General features: G+C 38.0%; 1 protein-coding gene across 3 annotated transcripts in view; it reads right to left on the bottom strand.

The window, feature by feature from the left end:
• LOC119654885 (mucin-12) overlaps positions 1–18,505 on the bottom strand; it is a 268,652-nt gene that overhangs the window by 139,075 nt on the left and 111,072 nt on the right. For all 3 annotated transcript variants that reach the window (XM_038060497.1, XM_038060499.1, XM_038060498.1), the window contains one exon: positions 15,256–15,288. The gene's annotated coding sequence lies outside the window, so the exon portion shown is untranslated. The remainder of the gene's footprint in view (positions 1–15,255; positions 15,289–18,505) is intronic.

The following is an 18,505-nucleotide window of genomic DNA, read 5'->3' as shown; positions in this document are numbered from 1 at the left end:
AACGATCTCAGCAAGATTTCCCTTTTCACGAAATAATACTCTACTGACATATTCCTTGCCTATAATGCTCTCCACAATAAAGCAATAAACAAACGAGCTTTTGTAACGGCGCAGTCTTTCGAGACTTGTCCACAAATTGAATAACCTCGTCAAGGGCAGCTGCCGTTGTCAAATTTAATATGTAGCCATGCTTGCTTTCGGTACTTCTTATGAGGTACACAAGGGACATCTGAATTTTTTAGAGATTGTAAGATGCCAAGGAAGGCACTTAGCTGCTCCACTTCGCTCTTCAGGAGTTTTCCATGAAATTAGTCAATTCCGATGCTTTATTTACACATACGAAAATAGAAGGGAAAGTCACCAGCATAGTCAAATAAGATTTTCCCATTTCATTCTTAAGTAGTCTCTAATCGAAAGAACATCAGCAAACCAGTTAGTTGCTTGTTGATAAATTTAACGGTAGCAGTACTTATTTTTCATTTTGAAAAAGGATAATTGTTCTTATACTAGCTATAGGTTGAGTTAACTTAGCTTTCTAAAGAGCCCTTTGTGAGCAGCATAGAGTGTACTTCTATCGTTAAAAATAATTTCGAATTTGCAGATTATCTTAGCGATTATTGAAGTATATGGACAAATGGCAATATGAGGTTGTACCAGTTGTGAAAATGTGAGAGAGGCGTCTTCGATGGTATGATCATATAATGCACTCTGACGAGAACTCATTAGGTAAAAAGTAAATTTGAAATGATCCAAAAGTCTATCGAAATAACGATGGTTTAGATGATGATTTGGGAGGTTTCCGGCTCCATTCGGACCAATTCGATCGGCCAGAAAAGAAGAAAACGGAAAAAGGCTAACTAGAAAATTGGGCATAGTTCAGACCTTACATTCCATCTAAGGTTTGCAAAAACTTATTAGACCACGGTATATCTGCACTACTTATCATTTCATGACTTTTGTGTAAAAGGGTTTCTGAGTAGTATATTTTAAAAAAAGTGCTTTCGGGAGTATACTTACAACTTTACTGATACTTAGTTTTTTGCCTGCAATTTTGAAAAGAAATTCATTCGAAAATAAATGATCAAGAACTATTGATTACATCGGAAGGCCATCACTGTTATTACGTGGTTGCTTCACAACTGCGCATGTAATATCATTAAATAGTTAATATTTTTTATTTTCGATAACCGAAAATCACGACAGTACTGACGATATAAACGGTATTATCTTTAACAAGAGTCTATTCCTCTTTTCAGTGAAGAAGAAGCAAGTAGCCACAAAAATTAAAAAATAGAAAAAAATTAAGTTTGTTTTATGACTTTTTCTCCACAGTAATTTGTTATATTCGCTGTAATCGATCCTGATACTAAATACAGACAAATGAATAGTTTTTAAAATGTTCACACTTGGGAAACAAGTAATGAATTTTGCGATAAATAACAGTGATTAATGGTGTGTTACACCTAAAGGAAGGCCATTTTAAAGAGTTTTTTGATGTTGATTTATTAGCACATTGACGTCGTAGTAAAAAGAAAAACATCAACATCCCACGAATAAATCTTGTTTTTCTTCCCGATTTCATCTTGGAACTAACCGCAATAGTTACTTGTTATGAACTTTCATTTTCCTAACAAAAAATCAAACGAATTGATGGGAATGAAATTGGCAGTAATTGGAGTTTTAATTGCTTTTTGTTTTTATTCCATCGACCATGAGAAAAGCGATATTTTTATAGATTCGAATCTAGTGAGAGATATGTAAATTATTATAGTCTCTTCACACTAATTCGTAGCAAATGACTTGAATCATTGAAAGAAAGTGAATGCTAATTGAATTCAGCTACCAGAAGAATACAATTAATTTCGGTACTTTCTAAGCAGTGCCATTGAGGAGGATATTAAAATTTTAACAAGTAGGCTAGTAAATTAACACGTTGACAGCGGAACCTAATTAATTGATTACCCCCGGTAACGGAAAAGAAAAAATGGAAAAACTTATATTTGCTCTATATAACCATATTGTGCATGAAAAAAATATCCAAAAAATTCGGTCGCCATTTACGATACACGATACACTGTGTATTCGCGCGCTACTGAACAAGAATTGCCCCAAATGGACCCTGTTTACCAGTCGAGGATATACTGTGTATCGAGTCCGTTACGGGCGGGGGTCGGTTCCGATGCACAGTATATCGACCCCGCTGTCAATGTGTTAAGTATTAGCGCTGAATTTCCCCATTGTCTTCCCCACTTTCCTTCTGCTTGCTTCTGTTCTGCAGATGACACGGTTCGGAAAATGATGGTTGTCTTCAGTCAATTACCAAAGGGAAAGTACCTATCCCTCATGATTTTTTGCTTATTTTATTAGTTAATTCAAAATGCACAATAAACAGAGAGATTCTAAGGAGATATTGCACACGCAGATGAAGAAAAAGAACATTATTGTGAAGACAAAAATGAAAGAAAAAGCAAAAAAAAATAAAAATTATTACAGAGCTTTTTTCTTAAATAAATTCATTTTTCCCAGAATATTAGACCTAGAGCACAGGAGAGATATGGGGACGGTAGTTTTCAGCTAATGGAACATCCCCTTTTTGTGGAAAGAGATGATACGTGTCTCCTTTCAATTGTCTGGAAGGACACCTTCAAATAAACTTTTGTTGGAAATTAGCGAACGGGAAAGGGAAATATTCTGTTTACATTTCTTTAAAAAAAGACCATAATCGCCATTAGAATCTTTGTTCTTGTTATGGACACCGTCACACGGGATATCCAACGTCCACCGCCCTAAACACTGCCGAGATTGTTGATGAGGAATTCGACAATGGCAGAAGATAGGAATTCAGAGTAAGCGTTACATATTAAAATTTTTGTAGACAAACGTCGGCCTTTAAAATTGGCACCATCAACTACTCTGCCTGTGCTCTGAAATTTTAACCAAGACCGGTATTTCGAAAGTAAGGAATCACGAGTTTCTACTAGTGGAGAGGGGGGTATCTATTGAGCTTTTAACACACAATGGGAACAAAGAATGGAAACAGTATTTCGAAGAAGTCATAAACCGTCCTGACAGCCGGGTTGCAAGAGAAATTTTGGAGGGCTACCTGACCTAAGAAACTTATTAAGGACTAGGAAATCGGGTTTGTGGAAGTCGAATTTCGGAGCCTTATGCATTGGTTGTATTATGGATCGATTAATACGAAAGTCGGCTTTAAGAGCGGATTATAAGCATACATTTTAAGATAAGCCGAGTGATTGCAAGATACTAGGAAACAATGCGAAAAAGTTAGATTGAGGAGGTAGTTATTACGAATGTGATGGCGGTAAAACTGTAAGGGAAAACAGGAATTCTTGAACGGCAAGACAGCAAGAAACGAGGGAGTGATATGTTTAAGGAGGACGGACGGGCAGAGGTTGTCGTCCTAACAGAAAACTGGACAAAAATATGGAAAATAAATCATCATCAAGGGCAAAATAATTGCTATCTGGTCTATTCCTACCTTAGTAAGGAACTCTAGACATCCCTGTTTTGAGCCGAGGTCCACCAATTCGATATCCATAAAAGTTGCCTGGTGTTCTGGCTTACGCCATCGCTCCATCTGGGGCAGGGTCTTCTTTTGTAAAATAGATATTGCTCTTACACACTTTCCCGGTTGAATCATCCTCGTCCATACGGATTAGGTGAATTGCCCATTCCAACTTGTCGAGTCGGATATTCACAACCAGACGGTCGTGGTACCGTTCATAGATTTTATGATTACAGAGAATACGGAATCGTCCATCCTCATGTATGGGTCCAAAAATTCTTTGGAAAATTCTTCTTTCGAAGGGGCCCAAGAGTTCGTAATTGGTATTGAAAAGATAACACTGTCGGCATTGGAATCTGAAGCTTCAATATATCCTCTACCAAGAGTGTTGAAAAAACTTACAAACTGCTCCGCAGAAGTGGTAGATTTCGGAGGGTAGTATTCAGTGGTTCGGTTTAGATTATCTATTAAAGGTATTTTGGTTGTTGTTTCACATCTTCGACTCACTTTAACTTACACAAGGCACCCTCTGTAATTGGCAGTGTGGTTATTTCTGCAGCTACCAAATTTTTTGGCAGAGGGATCTTGCTTCTCCCAAGGAATTTTAGCTGTGCAATTGTGGTCATCCAATATGGTGCATACACTTGGAAGTGCCTAGTATGACTCCAAGTGTCCGAGCACTTGACATTATATAGACCCTCTTCGTTTCATTGGCTCTTCAACTATTATACTCCTATGCAGATGGAATCGCGTGTTATAAATAGGATAAGTTTCACCTTTCAGAGTGAAATTATGCGGTGTTTCCAACGATTAATTAATAGAAGTAATGAAAACTTGTTGTTTCGTTTCCGTTGGTGTAGGTATTTTATTCTTGCAAATACCGATATTTCGGGAACCACTTGTTCCCTTCATCAGTGCAAACAAGTGCAAACTTGTGTTTCGTTTCCGTTGGTGTAGGTTTGCACTTGTTTGCACTGATGAAGGGAACAAGTGGTTCCCGAAATATCGGTATTTGCAAGAATAAAATACCTGCACTTGTTTGCACTGATGAAGGGAACAAGTGGTTCCCGAAATATCGGTATTTGCAAGAATAAAATACCTACACCAGCGAAAACGAAACAACAAGTTTTCATTACTTCTATTAAGTTTCACCTTTGTTGAGTTTTCTTTGGTGCTGGTCTCAACTCCGCTTCCAGTCGAGGCTATAGTATTCTGGATGGATTCTACATATTTAATATATAGCTAAGAGACAAATCAACCAACTATTTGAATCTTCCAAACAGTGGTGCATCACATATAATACTGTAGGCAGTCCCCAGCATAGATCCCAAACCTAAAGGAAAGACAACTAGCCAGATCAAGTCGATTGCCCCATTAAGTCCTCAACGATTGACAAGAACAATGTGCAAAGCTGCCAAAAGCTTGAACTGAATTTTTCCTGTGGAAAGCTACTACAAAGGTTAAAAGACCTATTCAATGCGAATCGTTACTATCATCAGGAGACCGCAGTTCAGTCATTCATAAATGTTTTATGTTCGTTTTTGTGTTTCTTCCCTGGAGGCTTTTCACTTGCTCAGCACCAAATGGGATGGTAGTGATACTGCACCGCAGTTCCATCAAAAATCAGCAAACGAAAATATATCAATACGAAGAAGGATATATGGATGCCTGATACTCCGTAAAGGAGTGAACACGGGAAATACAATTATATATAAAAATATTGAAAAGGCAAAGCGCGCCAACGGCGATTATTTATTGTTATTGATTTGTTGAAATTTGCTTCAACTCTCACCAATACTTCCCGAGACCCTTACACTCCTCCTCCACTACTCTACGTCATGTGTTCCTAAAACAACTCAAATAGAAGGAGTGCGATAACTCGTCATATTGAGAACATTCGTTCTGTTGAACCAGTCTTCCTAAATCCAGGACCATTTGACCAAGATCTATGATTCGGTGAGAGAACACACAGATATCACCATCCATTGCATCATCCAATATGATCCGCATGATGTTGATGTGAACAGTGCAAAACGTGGATCATAGCCTGCTCGCTGCACATTATATACTTTACACATTTAGCTATAATATTAACGACGAAAGATAACACGCATTGCGTTCGACTGTCGCACTTAAGGCGAGTGCCTATTTTCGGTATTTTCACAATCATCCCTTTCTTCCACTCTCCGCGGTGGGCTTCGGATTCCCATATAAATGGAAGCAGCAGTTCTGCTGAAATAGAATACAATAGCTACGTTCAAGCTGAACGACTTTCTTACACTTTAGTGCATTAATGGCCGAGAAAATTATACCTTTGTTTGTAAAATTAGTTCTTGCTTCCACAAAAGGTGCTCCTTCTACTCTTCATTTGCCATGATCAGTAGCTAACAAGGAGGATAGCTTCTGAGCTTCTCCACATAAAACTTGTCAGGCCTGCCCAGAGCTGTAGCACTCCACGTCTCTCTGAACAATGAATCGTGCATATTCAAGTGCGGCTAAAACAAAGCCTACTACACTGCCTATCTGCCGAGAAAACAGAACACACAACATCCGATTCGAGGCATTTAGCATCCGGTCTGGATCTGGTCGCAACCCTTAATCCTGCGAGAAACGGTGGGCGTAACATCCTTTCGAAGTAGATATCAAAGTCCTTCTTCTTTCGCACAACCACAGCACGACTTCTAAATCTACCGCTGATTACAATGTGATAAATCTGAGAACATTCGCCATAAATGTGAGATGGAGGAATTGTTAGTGAGGCGTATTCGATCATATAGCCACGTAATCCAATGTCAATGCGGAGCGCTTCAAAGGTCGACCAAAACAATTATGAGCAGATACGATAGATGGAGATTGAAAATCCTGTTGACTCCACTCAGACCAACCCCATGACCAAGAGGAGTGGCCGACTCTATCTAGACAAGCCAACCCTTTTCTCGAGCGAGACGACTAATCAGAGAGAGAGAAAGATCTGCTACTCAATAAAACTTTTGATCACTCGACACCAGATAGACTCTTTTACGTAAAAGAATGGAATATGATGATGATTTTAAATACTCAGAACTGCCTCAGCCCTGGATGAAACCGGAAATCGACATTGGCATTTGACTCCTATGAAAAAGGAAAACAGTATAGTGTGAATCCAGCCAATAAAAAGATTAAGCAGCATACACTATTGAAAAAAATAAAAATAAAACGCTGTGAAACAAAAAACAAGTTGCCATGCTGTTTTTTCGACATTAGAAGGAGATCGTCAAGAGGAAAGGGCATTACCGTCAACAGAAATACTTCCGCAGAATAGTAAAGGGCAAGAAGAGTACAACGGGAAAAAGTGTGGTCTAAAAAGTCCCATGTCTGAAATGTCACAATATCTAACGAGGTTCTAGGTACACATTCGTGAAAACCGAATCTTGAGGATGAAGTACGCAGGATATATAATAAAACAATCAAATCAGTAGTACCCGCGCTGGAGTAATACCCAAAGAGGTTGAGCGTTGGCATTTCGATCTCATAGTTCGGTTTCGAATTTTGGTTATGGTCATGGATGTTTCAATTTGCTTTTGTGCTTACCCCGATACTGTGGGGTGTATTTGTGTGTGTGTGTATGGTGGGGGAGAAGCTACAGCTTCTGAGCACTCAGGCCGTGTTGGCCCATTGTACTCGCCTCCCCCGTCTAACGGAATATTCCGGATGCGTTCATGTATCGCAGTATTTCCGTTAGTGGATGTGATGCTACCCATCGCAATTGGAGAACATCGGCACCAAAGATCTGATGCCTGATGCGTCCATAGGCGGGGCATTCATATAGGAAATGCTCCGTGGATTCCGCTTCCTCATTACAGGAGGGACACGTATCATCTTCGGTAATTCCTATTCTGAACATATGCCCAGCTAGTGAATTATGGCCTGTCAGAATGCCCACAATACACCTGCAGGTCCTCCTGCTTTTCGACAAGATAAACTTTGCAGTACGTATGTTGGGTTCTGGCAGGAAAAGTTTGGTGTGTCGAGCAGCATTTAGGCTCTGCCACCTGTCATTATGGGAAACTTGCTCCCAGTTTTTGAAAACAGATTTAGCCAATGCTACTGATACCCCAATTGCTGGCTCCGGTCCCGGCATAGGGGAGATGGACCCCTCTTTCGCTAAAGCGTCCGAGATTTCATTTCCCTCTATGCCACAGTGACCAGGTACCCAGAGTAGTTCCACCGTATTGAATCTAGACATAGAGTTCAAACGGTTTCTGCATTCCTGAACGATTTTCGAGGTGATCAAAGGACTGCTCAATGCCCTCAGTGCAGCTTGACTGTCACTGCAGATCGCGATGCGCTTGCCCTCCAACCGCTCGTCAATCACCCAGTTTGCCACCCTTAGGATCGCATAACCTTCGGCTTGAAAAACCGTTGCATATTATCCCAAAGGAAAAGCCCACTTCTCGTTTTTATTCGAGAGGTAGACTCCGGCTCCAGAACCCTCTTCTGTTTTTGAGCCATTGGTGTAGAAGACTTCCGTGGGGTGTATTTACAGAGCATTAATTATGGTTTTAACAAAAATCCAATATAACTTCATTAATCTAACTAGAAGAGAGAAGAAACGGATAGAAATTATAACAAATATTTGGCGCTATATGTATGTACATATATGTATGGGAAAATATATTTATCATCATCTGTTCAGTATGCTGTTCTGACAATTTTTCCAAAAGATCGTTTATAACAGAAATGAGGTAAATGCAGTGAAAACTCTCTTAGCAGACACCCCTAATAGGCGGACGCCCCCCTTGGGCGGACAAATTTTCCCGGATTATGACTTTTTTTGTAAATGTCGGAACAATTTGCCTCTCTTGGGCGAACACTCCTTTCGACCGGACGCGACAGTAAATTTTATACTTTTTTTTTAAAAAAAAGCCTTATAGCCGGACACAAACCTCTTAAAAGCGTACACGATGCACAAAACCGTGTGTAGGAATTCAAACGTTAAAGTCCACAAACTAATTTGGGATCTCCCCTGATAAGAAATGTGTGTGCTAATTTCGTTTATGAGCGCAAGATTGTCTCATTCAACCGCAGCAAGTTGAAGTAAAAAGTCTTAAAGGTGAAATAATTGATAATATTGGGCATTCTTTAAAAGATGAAATATATATTCTCAACATATATGAAAATGAAAATACATTAGTGCGTGTGCTAGCCAAACAGTTTCAATATTGATGAATTGATTTGACTTATCTCAACCAGATTCGACCTGGGAAAGGCGCAGTTTTCCCTTATTGTGCGTAACAAAGGACCAGATGGATTGCTGTAGAAAATATCAACAAACAAAGGTTTATCAATTCAGAAGGGAAAAATATTGATACTATGATTTATGATTGGTTTTGCAAAGTCTGAAGTCAAAACAGCTCATTATCGGGAACAATGGTTCAAGAGAAAGCCAAGGAAATAACTTTACACCTTGGAGTTAAAGATTTGGCTGCATATAACGGTTAGCTGCAAATATTTCGCAGTTGACACAACATAGCATTTCCATGTGTGTCTGGTGAAGCCTCTGCTGTTAATCCAGGAGACGTTGAACAATTTTTAAAAAAACTTCTAATTAGTTATAGACCCCAGGACATTTATAAGGCCGACTAAACAGGTCTTTTCTTTAGAGCATGACCCAACAAAACGCTTGCTATCAAATCGGATAAGTGCTGCAGTGGAAAATTGCCCAAACAAAGGTTAACAAATTTACTGTGAGATAAAGGAAAAACAACTCGCGATTGGAGAAAGTGTACCTCCCAGAGCATGCCTCCACGGACATCAAGCCGTTTCCAATAGTTTGGCATTTTAATAAAAAGGCTTGGATGATGCGCGAGCTCATGACTCAGTGGCTAATGGAATTCAACTGAAAAATTAGGCAACAAAAAAGGAAAATTTTGCTTTTCCTAGACAATGCAACTTGCCATCCTCGTAATTTGCAATTACAAATATGCAAATTATTTTTCTTCCTAGCAAGCTTGCCATCTCAAAGTTCACTATCGAAGCATGCATGTTAAATACAACCAATTAATGTCTTGGAGGCTGTGAATTTCATAAAAGCAGTCTGGATTACCTTAAACAGCCAGTGGCAATTATAAACTGCTTTAGAAAAGCTGGATTTGACAAAAAATGATTCTGAATCAGAAGAATTCAACCCAGAAGATGACTTGCCCCTAGCAACGTTTTCTTCTACTTTTCAGTCGGCAGAAACACTTGGGGAGGATTATTCCGACGCAACAGAGTTCCTCGAAATAGATATAGAATTCGCCACTGAGCCAATTTCCCAATTTCAGTGGAAAAATCTGCTTAGATGAAGAGGATTCCAACATTGAACAGCCTGAGGAAACATTAGAGGTGGTGTCAAATCAGGCTGTTCAAACACTGTTCTTGGAAGAAAAACAGAAAATGTTATGTCAGTCCACAATTTCCGAGTTTTTTGAAAAATGTAATGTAAATAAAAATTGAATAAATCTTTAGTTTAAATTTTGCCCGATAAAGAATGAAATAAAAATTTTGTAATATCATTAGAAAATGTATTCATTTGCTCCCTCGACAGAATTTTTTCGAAAAATTATATTATTCCTCTTTATGGACGGACATCCCTCTGGAGCGGACAAAAATGACTCGACGGTCAGTGTCCGCCCATGAGAGTTTTCACTGTAATTAAATTTCTTGTTAGAATATTGAGTGTTTACTTCCCATGGAACTAATTGTTTTTTAGTCAATATAAATCCATTTACGCATTTATATTTCTTGTAAAAATTAATTTTGAGTTCGTTCCAGACAACAATCAACTTTATTTAAAAACAAAAATCCACCCACGAAATAACTACAAATGGTTATCTCTGACGGAGATCAAAGGAAAGCAAACTCCTTCAACTGACCTTGACTTCCGGTCGGATTTTTTCACAAAGTTCTACTTAGACTACATACCAATGGTCATCCGTCACCACCATATTAGTGTTTACTCAACCCCCTAAGCCCCACATAATCTAATCTGTGTTTATTCTACTTCAGTCTCACCTATCGAGTTTCTTTATATTTAGTAACGTGAGAATCGTGTCGAGTGAATTGCACGATACGAATCTCATCTCATATGTTCGAGCATCAATTGGAAACCGCATCAAGATTTCCACAACAAGATACAATCCTTCTGGGATGATGTAACTGACTAGTGAGCAGAAACCAGTTTGATTATGTATTGTAATGAGCCTTAAGTACCATATGTTTTACGGAGGGAAGACGCATTAACATCACAATGTAATTGCTGTTGTAAATAAGACTTTGCAAGTCTCATGGGAAACGTCGTCAATGTCAATAAATCACAGAAATTAATAAAACATGTGACGCGTATTCATTCATGATAAGCTACAGTTGTTTATTGGAAATTCATTGAGTTTTATATGAATGTTTATTAAATTTACCTTTGTTGCTTATTAAAAGGTAACATAAATATTATGTCATGACTATTCGGAAACAGAAGCGAATGAGTTTGAATCCTGGGTATATCATAGAAACAGCGTGAATGATATCTTCTCGTTTGTTCCCTTGGCATAGATATCACCTGTAGGGTAGTTATAGGCATGACATTGAAATTCAAATTCAAATCTGTTCTTCATATTTCAAATGCTAAGGAACAGAACACGTATTAACTAACTTCCTTTTTAACTGCACAAAAAAGTGAAATAAGTACGATAACTTAATTTCCGTACGATCTTACATTCTACAGTTAAATATGAAAACCCTAAACCTAAGCCCACATCATTCCCTGCAAAGTCTAGTAAAGTCAAACAATACACCTCATGGTTTTATCCTCTTCGTCACACCAATTCAACACCTACGCCATCGTCCCATCTCAGGGTCTGCCTCGTCTTCTTTTTCTACCATAGATATTGCCCTTATAGACTTTCCGGACTAGATCATCCTCATCCATACGGATTAAGTGACCCGTCCACCGTAATCTATTGAGCCGGATTTTATCGCTCATAGGTTTCGTCGTTATGTAGGCTACGGAATCGTCTATCTTCATCCTTCTTCGAAGGATTCTTCTCTCGAACGCGGTCAAGAGTTCGCAATTTTTGTTGCTAAGAACCCAAGTCTCAAGGAATACATGAGGATTGGCAAGATCATGTCTTGTACAGTAAGAGCGTTTGACCCTATGGTGAGACATTTCGAGCGGAACAGTTTTTGTAAGCTGAATTAGACTCTGTTGGCTGCCAACAACCGTGTGCGGATTTCATCGTCGTAGCTTTTATCGGTTGTGATTTTCGACCCTAGATAGGAGAAATTATCAACGGCCTCAAAGTTGTAGTCTCATAAATCTATATATATAAAAGAAAGCGGTATTAGTTACACTATTTATAACTCAAGAATGGCTGAACCGATTTGGCTGAAAATTTGTGGAGAGGTAGCTTGGAACCAGGAGACGGACATAGGGTACTTTTTATCCCGCTCGACCGTGGTTCCGTGAAGTCCCTATAAAACGTGGTATAACAAAGACGCATCTGACATGGAATAACAAAACGCAATTGACAGCTAAACGTAGTTTTTTCTATGGTTAAGTAGAAAATTTCATAATATAAATTTTGTCAGAAATATATAATCATCAGTAATTTGTATTCTCTTTGAATCATTATTAACAATGCCGCGACCAAGACGATCGAATCTTTCCCGACAAAGCCGTAATGCAAGAAGGATACGAAACATTGCGAATAAAGTGACTGAAGAAGCACAAGGAATTGCCCTGAAGAGCGCCGCGTTAGTATGGCTCGACTTCGTGCTTCTCAATCACAAGAGGAAAGCGAGGCAGCTCGGTTGGCAATGCGAAATAGTCGAATAACAGAAATCAAGTAGATAATTTGCGACGCACAAGAAGAGATTTATCAAGTGCTGATTTGAATTGCGAAGCGTTTCGATATGATCGACAGCAAGTATTCCAAACGATAACCACGGAAATTAACGGCGGAGACCATCACTGGCAATGTGCGTTCTACTGATGTTCTTGGTCGTATGTATAAAGTTGATCCAAAGAATGATGAATGCTTCTATTTGCAGTTTTGCTGGTAAATGTGCGTGGGCCAACGTCATTTGAGTGACTACGGACTGTTAATGATAGAATATTCCCAATATATCGTGCTGCAAGTGAAGAATTCAATTTGCTAGAAAACGATGCCCATTGGGATACGACAATCGTTGAAGCCATTACCTCTTCATCAAATACGTGTCAGTTCCAGAAATCCCGATCTTGAGATGAATGAGGAGATACATAATCGTGCTTTACTCTTGATCGAAGACACGTGTTACCTTATGTGCGATAGTTTATTAGTCAGGTTAGGAATGTCAGCGCCAAATCGCGAAATGAATGACGCATTTAAGCGAGAATTGGAACGGGAACGTGAATATGATCACCAGGAATTAGATTTAGCAGTTTAAACGAATGTACCACTGTTGAATCCCCAAGAAAAGGAAGTTTATGATACATTAATGAAGGCAATTGATGATGGAAATGGTGGTTTATATTTCCTGGATCCCCCTGGTGGAACTGGCAAGACATTCCTCATGTCAGTAGTTTTAGCGACTGTTCGTGCGAGATCCAACATTGCGTTTGCGGTTGCTTCTTCTGGAATAGCAGCCACATTTTTTGAAGGATGCCGTACCGTCATTTAGCATTAAAATTGCCGTTAAATCTTCAAACTATTGAAGAATCGAAATGTAATATTTCAAAAAACTCCGCAATGGCCACAGTTTTATCAGCATCGAAAATCATCATCTGGGACGAATGCACAATGGCGCATAAACGTGCATTAGAAGCCGCCTAACCGAACATTGAAAGATCTACGCAATGACTCGAGATGTTTAGGAGGCGCAATGATTTCAGTGTCTGGCGATTTGCGCCAAACACTGCCAGTAATTCCAGGTTCAACGGCTGCCGACGAAATAAACATTTGTATCGAATCATCGAATCTATGGCGTTATGTGAAGAAACTCCAGCTGACAACAAACAAGAGATTTGCATTGCTTAATGATACATCTGCTGAAGATTTCTCTGAGCAATTGCTGATTATCGGTAATGGTCGAGTACCTGTCAACGAATCGAGCAGATTGACTTTATTTCCTCAGAATTTCTGTAACTTTGTCTCATCGAAAGACGAAGTTATTAACAAAGTATTCCCAAACATCATTACTAACTACAAAAATAATGAATCGTTGAGTTAGCGAACAATTGTAGTGGCTAAAAATAAAGATGTAGATGACCTTAACTATATATTTCAGAAGGATATCATTGGAACAATGCATTCATTCAGATCCATTGACTGTGTAACAAATAAAGATGAAGCCACCAACTCCAATTGAATTTTTAAACTCCTTGGATGTGCCTGGCATACCACCGCACAATTTACGCCTAAAGGTTGGCTCCGTAGTAATCATGCTTCGAAACATAAACCCACCAAAACTTTGCAATGGTACGCGTTTGGTGGTAAGTAAATTGATGAACAATGTGATTTACGCGACGATACTCAAAGGAAGGTGAGGAAGTTCTCATTCCGAGGATCCCGATGATCCCAACCGATATGCCGTTTGAGTTTGACTTCAATTTGAGTTGAGACTTCAATTTCTGATCCGTCTTGCATTCGCCATGACCATTAACAAATCACAAGGTAAATCCTTGAAAGTTTGTGGTCTGAATCTGGAAAATCAATGTTTTTCACATGGTCAATTATATGCGGCATGTTCATGGATCGGAAGACCATCTGCATTGTTTGTTCGTGCGCCTGATTATAAAACAAAAAATGTCGTGTATCACAAGGTTAACTGAAGAGTGCAACCTATTAAAAAATCATTGAAATACTTGATAAATAAAAAAATTAACTTAATAAATTCAAAACCTGCTTAGGTTTTGCCTCTAAGACGGAGCAAAGTTCGTAGGGCCAGCTAGTTATTTATAAAAGATAATCTTATTGATACCCCAAATCTATTTAAAGGCTAACTGACTAGTACGTGATAATACTACTATCGAATTAACAACAACAGGAATATGAACATGGAAAAAAAGTTATTGAACAAAGTAGAAAGTTTTGGTTTTGACAGTAGGGTTATTCCCATGATGCGCTAATTTATATACATCTGCATACTATATGAAATCCCAATTTTGCTTAAAGAAATCAGCTTCTGAATGATCGCCAGGTTATCGTTTTTGGGTTTGGGTAAAATGTATAATAGTCATCATTAACAGGTCGAAAAATGATGACCCCGGCCAAATTGAAATATAACATAAGTCGTCCTATTAGTAACAGAAGAACATCTACGACAAAACTGGCCGATAGCACTACTCAAATCTCTTCCAACATTCAAAAAGTCGTAACTCTATAAAGCAGATATAACTTATTGTAGTAGAAAATTAGAACAAATGAAGCCTAGCTTATGTTTTTCTGAAAGTAGGCCAGATATATGGTAAATTTAATTAATATGCACTCCTAATGCCATTGCAATTATTACATTAAAAATCAGCAAATAGAATCTGTACAAAAGTCTTGCGGAAAAACTCAACGAATCCAAAAAATTCAACACCAATAGATAGAAAATGCTTTCAATGGCTTTGGGATATTGAATGATGTTTTCCTTCCTGCAAATTATATTTAATTCAAAAAAATATTTATTGCATTTTCTTATATGCACTTTCATTATCTGGTAAGCTAAAGTCGTTATTTTTTACTTACTATTATAACTATACGATGCAATCGCGCTTTCACCTAGAAAAAAAAAATACAACATTATTGCTTTATATTATATAGGATTATTTATTATTTCAAACACAAATTATAATGAATGGTTATCTTATAAAAACATATTTTCCGCATGTTTGTTTAGAACCATGAAGGCTTTTTAACAAGTCGATTGTTTGAAAATGGAAGCAAATTCAACCAATAACACGCAAAGTATGAAATGATAGTGTCTTCGAGCACAGATATAACAAGAGTACCACCTTCCATAAATTGTTACATGACGACAAAGAAAAGCAAATAAATATTTTTATTTAGAGCAGTCTATAGATTGATGTGAGGAGGACGGAAAATCGATCTACTGATTATAAAGCTCTTTTTTTCGACAACAAGATCGTGCAACCCATTAACTGGCAAAGACATTAGGATATATAGTTGAGCTTCCTTAAATTCCATAAGGACATAAAATTCACGATCGAAATAAAAACAAAGAAATCAATCTCATTCTTGAATATATAAAAGTAGTGGCATGAAAGGAAGTATTAACACTCGATGTTTTGGTAAATCTATCAATTTGCGACACATTATTCCAGATGCCTCGAACTCTTCTTCGCTCCTATCCTAAGTTTCCTTCAACTTAAAGAAACTAAATTGAGCTAAATTTCGAAACTATATTCAAAAATAAATAGATTGCTTTGTTTGTTTTCCAACATTTTACCGTATTCTCATGGAAAATCGCATTTTTTCATCAAGTTATATTTCAATTTAGAAAACATTAAATTGCAGTTTACCGTAACGCCTCACTTTCATTCTCATTGCTTTCGATTGCAATTTAATCTGAAATGCCTGCTCAAAAAAATCCAAAAAATAAAAAATTTGACAAGTAAATTTCAAGCACCATTTAACCTGAAGTATCCATAAATACATATTTCATCTAAATGCAAAATAAATACCCAAGCCCGCAATCGGATTGCTTGTCGTCTATTTATGAAATACCAGCGAAATGCTTTCTCCCATTGACCGTAACCTTCTTCACATCGAAGCAGAAAGCCATCACCCAAAAAGAAAGTGAAAACTACACTTCTTCGGAGATAATCTCGCATAAATTATAGACAGAAAAAATTATCATCTGCTAAATCAATTCATTTCTTAGGGAAAAAAAGTTAATTTATAACACGAACACAGAGTTCACCAGGTTAAATTAACCATTCATATGGTAAACCTGGCAAACTTGGGGAAGTTGTCGCTCAGACGGATACAGGTCCCAAATGATAGTTAGAGGTCATAGACGGGTATGTTAATTCGCGATAATGTATCTCGGAGGAAGGAACTCGTTTCGCTCGATTTATATTTTTGAGCTTTATTGTAATGGAAGCCAAATATGCATATCTTCTTCATAATCAAATTTACACTTTGAGTTTGATTAGTTTTTTTAGCGGAATTCAGGCTTGACATAGTAACAATTGTGATTAATTGAATTTTCAAGTAGGCAGGAAGTTCAATCTTAAGATACGTAACATGACTAATGATGCAAAATAGAATAGAAAATTACAGATTGCTGCTTCGGTTACATTACACGCCTTAGCACAGATGCTTTTGTCTTTATTAGGCTTGAATCGAAAATAGTTATTCGACACGAGCACCTACTCTTCTACGAAGATCCATTAAGCTCCACGGTTACTAATGGCAATCGAATAGTTGATGGCCAAATGGCAAATTAAAATTCTATTATTATCAATCATTATCTTGTCTCTTTAAGCAGGTTTTCCTTAGAGATATCTAAGAACAATGTTAGAAAAATTGAGCGATGAACAAGTCATGGCTGTTTAATTTAGTGATTTGAACCAGCGAATTCTTGCCCTAAAGTTGAATTGAAAATAAATTTAATTATTATTTTTTATAAATCCATTCAGAATTAAGGTCGACTTAAATGAGAAATTATTTACCATATTATTATTTTTTTCACAAATTCATGGAACCTTTGATTAAGTCATACCATATTTTTAAACTCTGAAATAAGGTTGAGTGCACATTTTTCAGTTGCTTCAACTTGTGAGAGGAAAAATTCTCGGGATGTAATTTTACCAAGAATAAGGGCAAATGATAGTAAGAAGATTCAAAATTTATTATTTCAATGAAATATTTCAATTTATTACCTAAAAATTAATAAAAACAACGGTATGGTCAGTTTGGCATAGGATCATTGAAGGTGTGTCATGCATATAGGACAGCATCAAGTGTGGCAGTTTTGTGTTATCGCGAGAATGATTTCCTACCTTCTTTCTTGTGACGGCTTTACGGTTTTTTACCAGGGCATTGCCTCTGCTCTGGTAAAGCCGTCATCGCTTCACATTTTTGTAAAGTTTGGGTGATAAACCCTAAACGAGGGGTCCGTGAATTATATAAAGAGGGAGTAAGTTGCTCCCCATTTGGTCCGGTCCAGCATTAAGTTGATGCGGACTTAGGACCCCATCATTCTCAAAAAAAATATTTTCTATCTTGTATTGTCTCGCGAGCGTCGCAAATCAAACGAATCTTTAAGTAAGTTTTCCATACAACAGCCAAAATACTAACTAGAAAAATTAACAGGAGTAGCAGAATCCCACTCGGCGAGATTCTGGTAGTGTAGTGGGTGTATCGTAAACCCGACCAATTAAAGTTTCGCCCCCTAGTAACAGTGAACTTTAAAAAAATAGCAGCCAGGATGAGTTCGCCCTCACCGAAGATCATGAGGCGTTCTCACGAAACAAGTCCCAGGAGGATTCAACCCGGGGGCTTCAAGTGACTATCATCACAGCGACGATCAAAGAAACATTAAAGGGACCCAACTCAAAAATGATGTCACCAACTCAGCAACATCAATCAGAAATTATCGATCAAGCACCCTGTGCAGAAGCTTTCGCAAAAGCAGGTAGTACAAAGTCGTGCTAAACCAACTACAAGCCAGGCTAGCACGATCAAGCCACGAGCAACCCAACCGCGGGCGACTTAAACAAGGAAGTAGATCGAAAAATTCCACCACTCGTTGTAGTGGAACCTCTGAATGATTTTAAACGAATCAAACAGAACATTTCTCGCGCTCTTCCCGATAATTACTCAAATGAAAAATCAGGTAATTCTAATCAAATCATTATCGAAGCCTCTGAAGACTACTCGACGGCCAAGAAAATCCTGGTGAAGAACAATAACAAGCTCTTTACCCACACCCTTCCCTCCGAATAGACAACCAGTCTCCTTCGAGGTCTTG

The sequence above is a fragment of the Hermetia illucens genome, chromosome 4 (genome assembly GCF_905115235.1).
Source record: "Hermetia illucens chromosome 4, iHerIll2.2.curated.20191125, whole genome shotgun sequence".
In the NCBI taxonomy this organism is placed as follows: domain Eukaryota; kingdom Metazoa; phylum Arthropoda; class Insecta; order Diptera; family Stratiomyidae; genus Hermetia; species Hermetia illucens.
The sequence above is the reverse complement of the archived record's forward strand: the minus strand, read 5'-3'. Positions and strand labels throughout refer to the sequence as shown.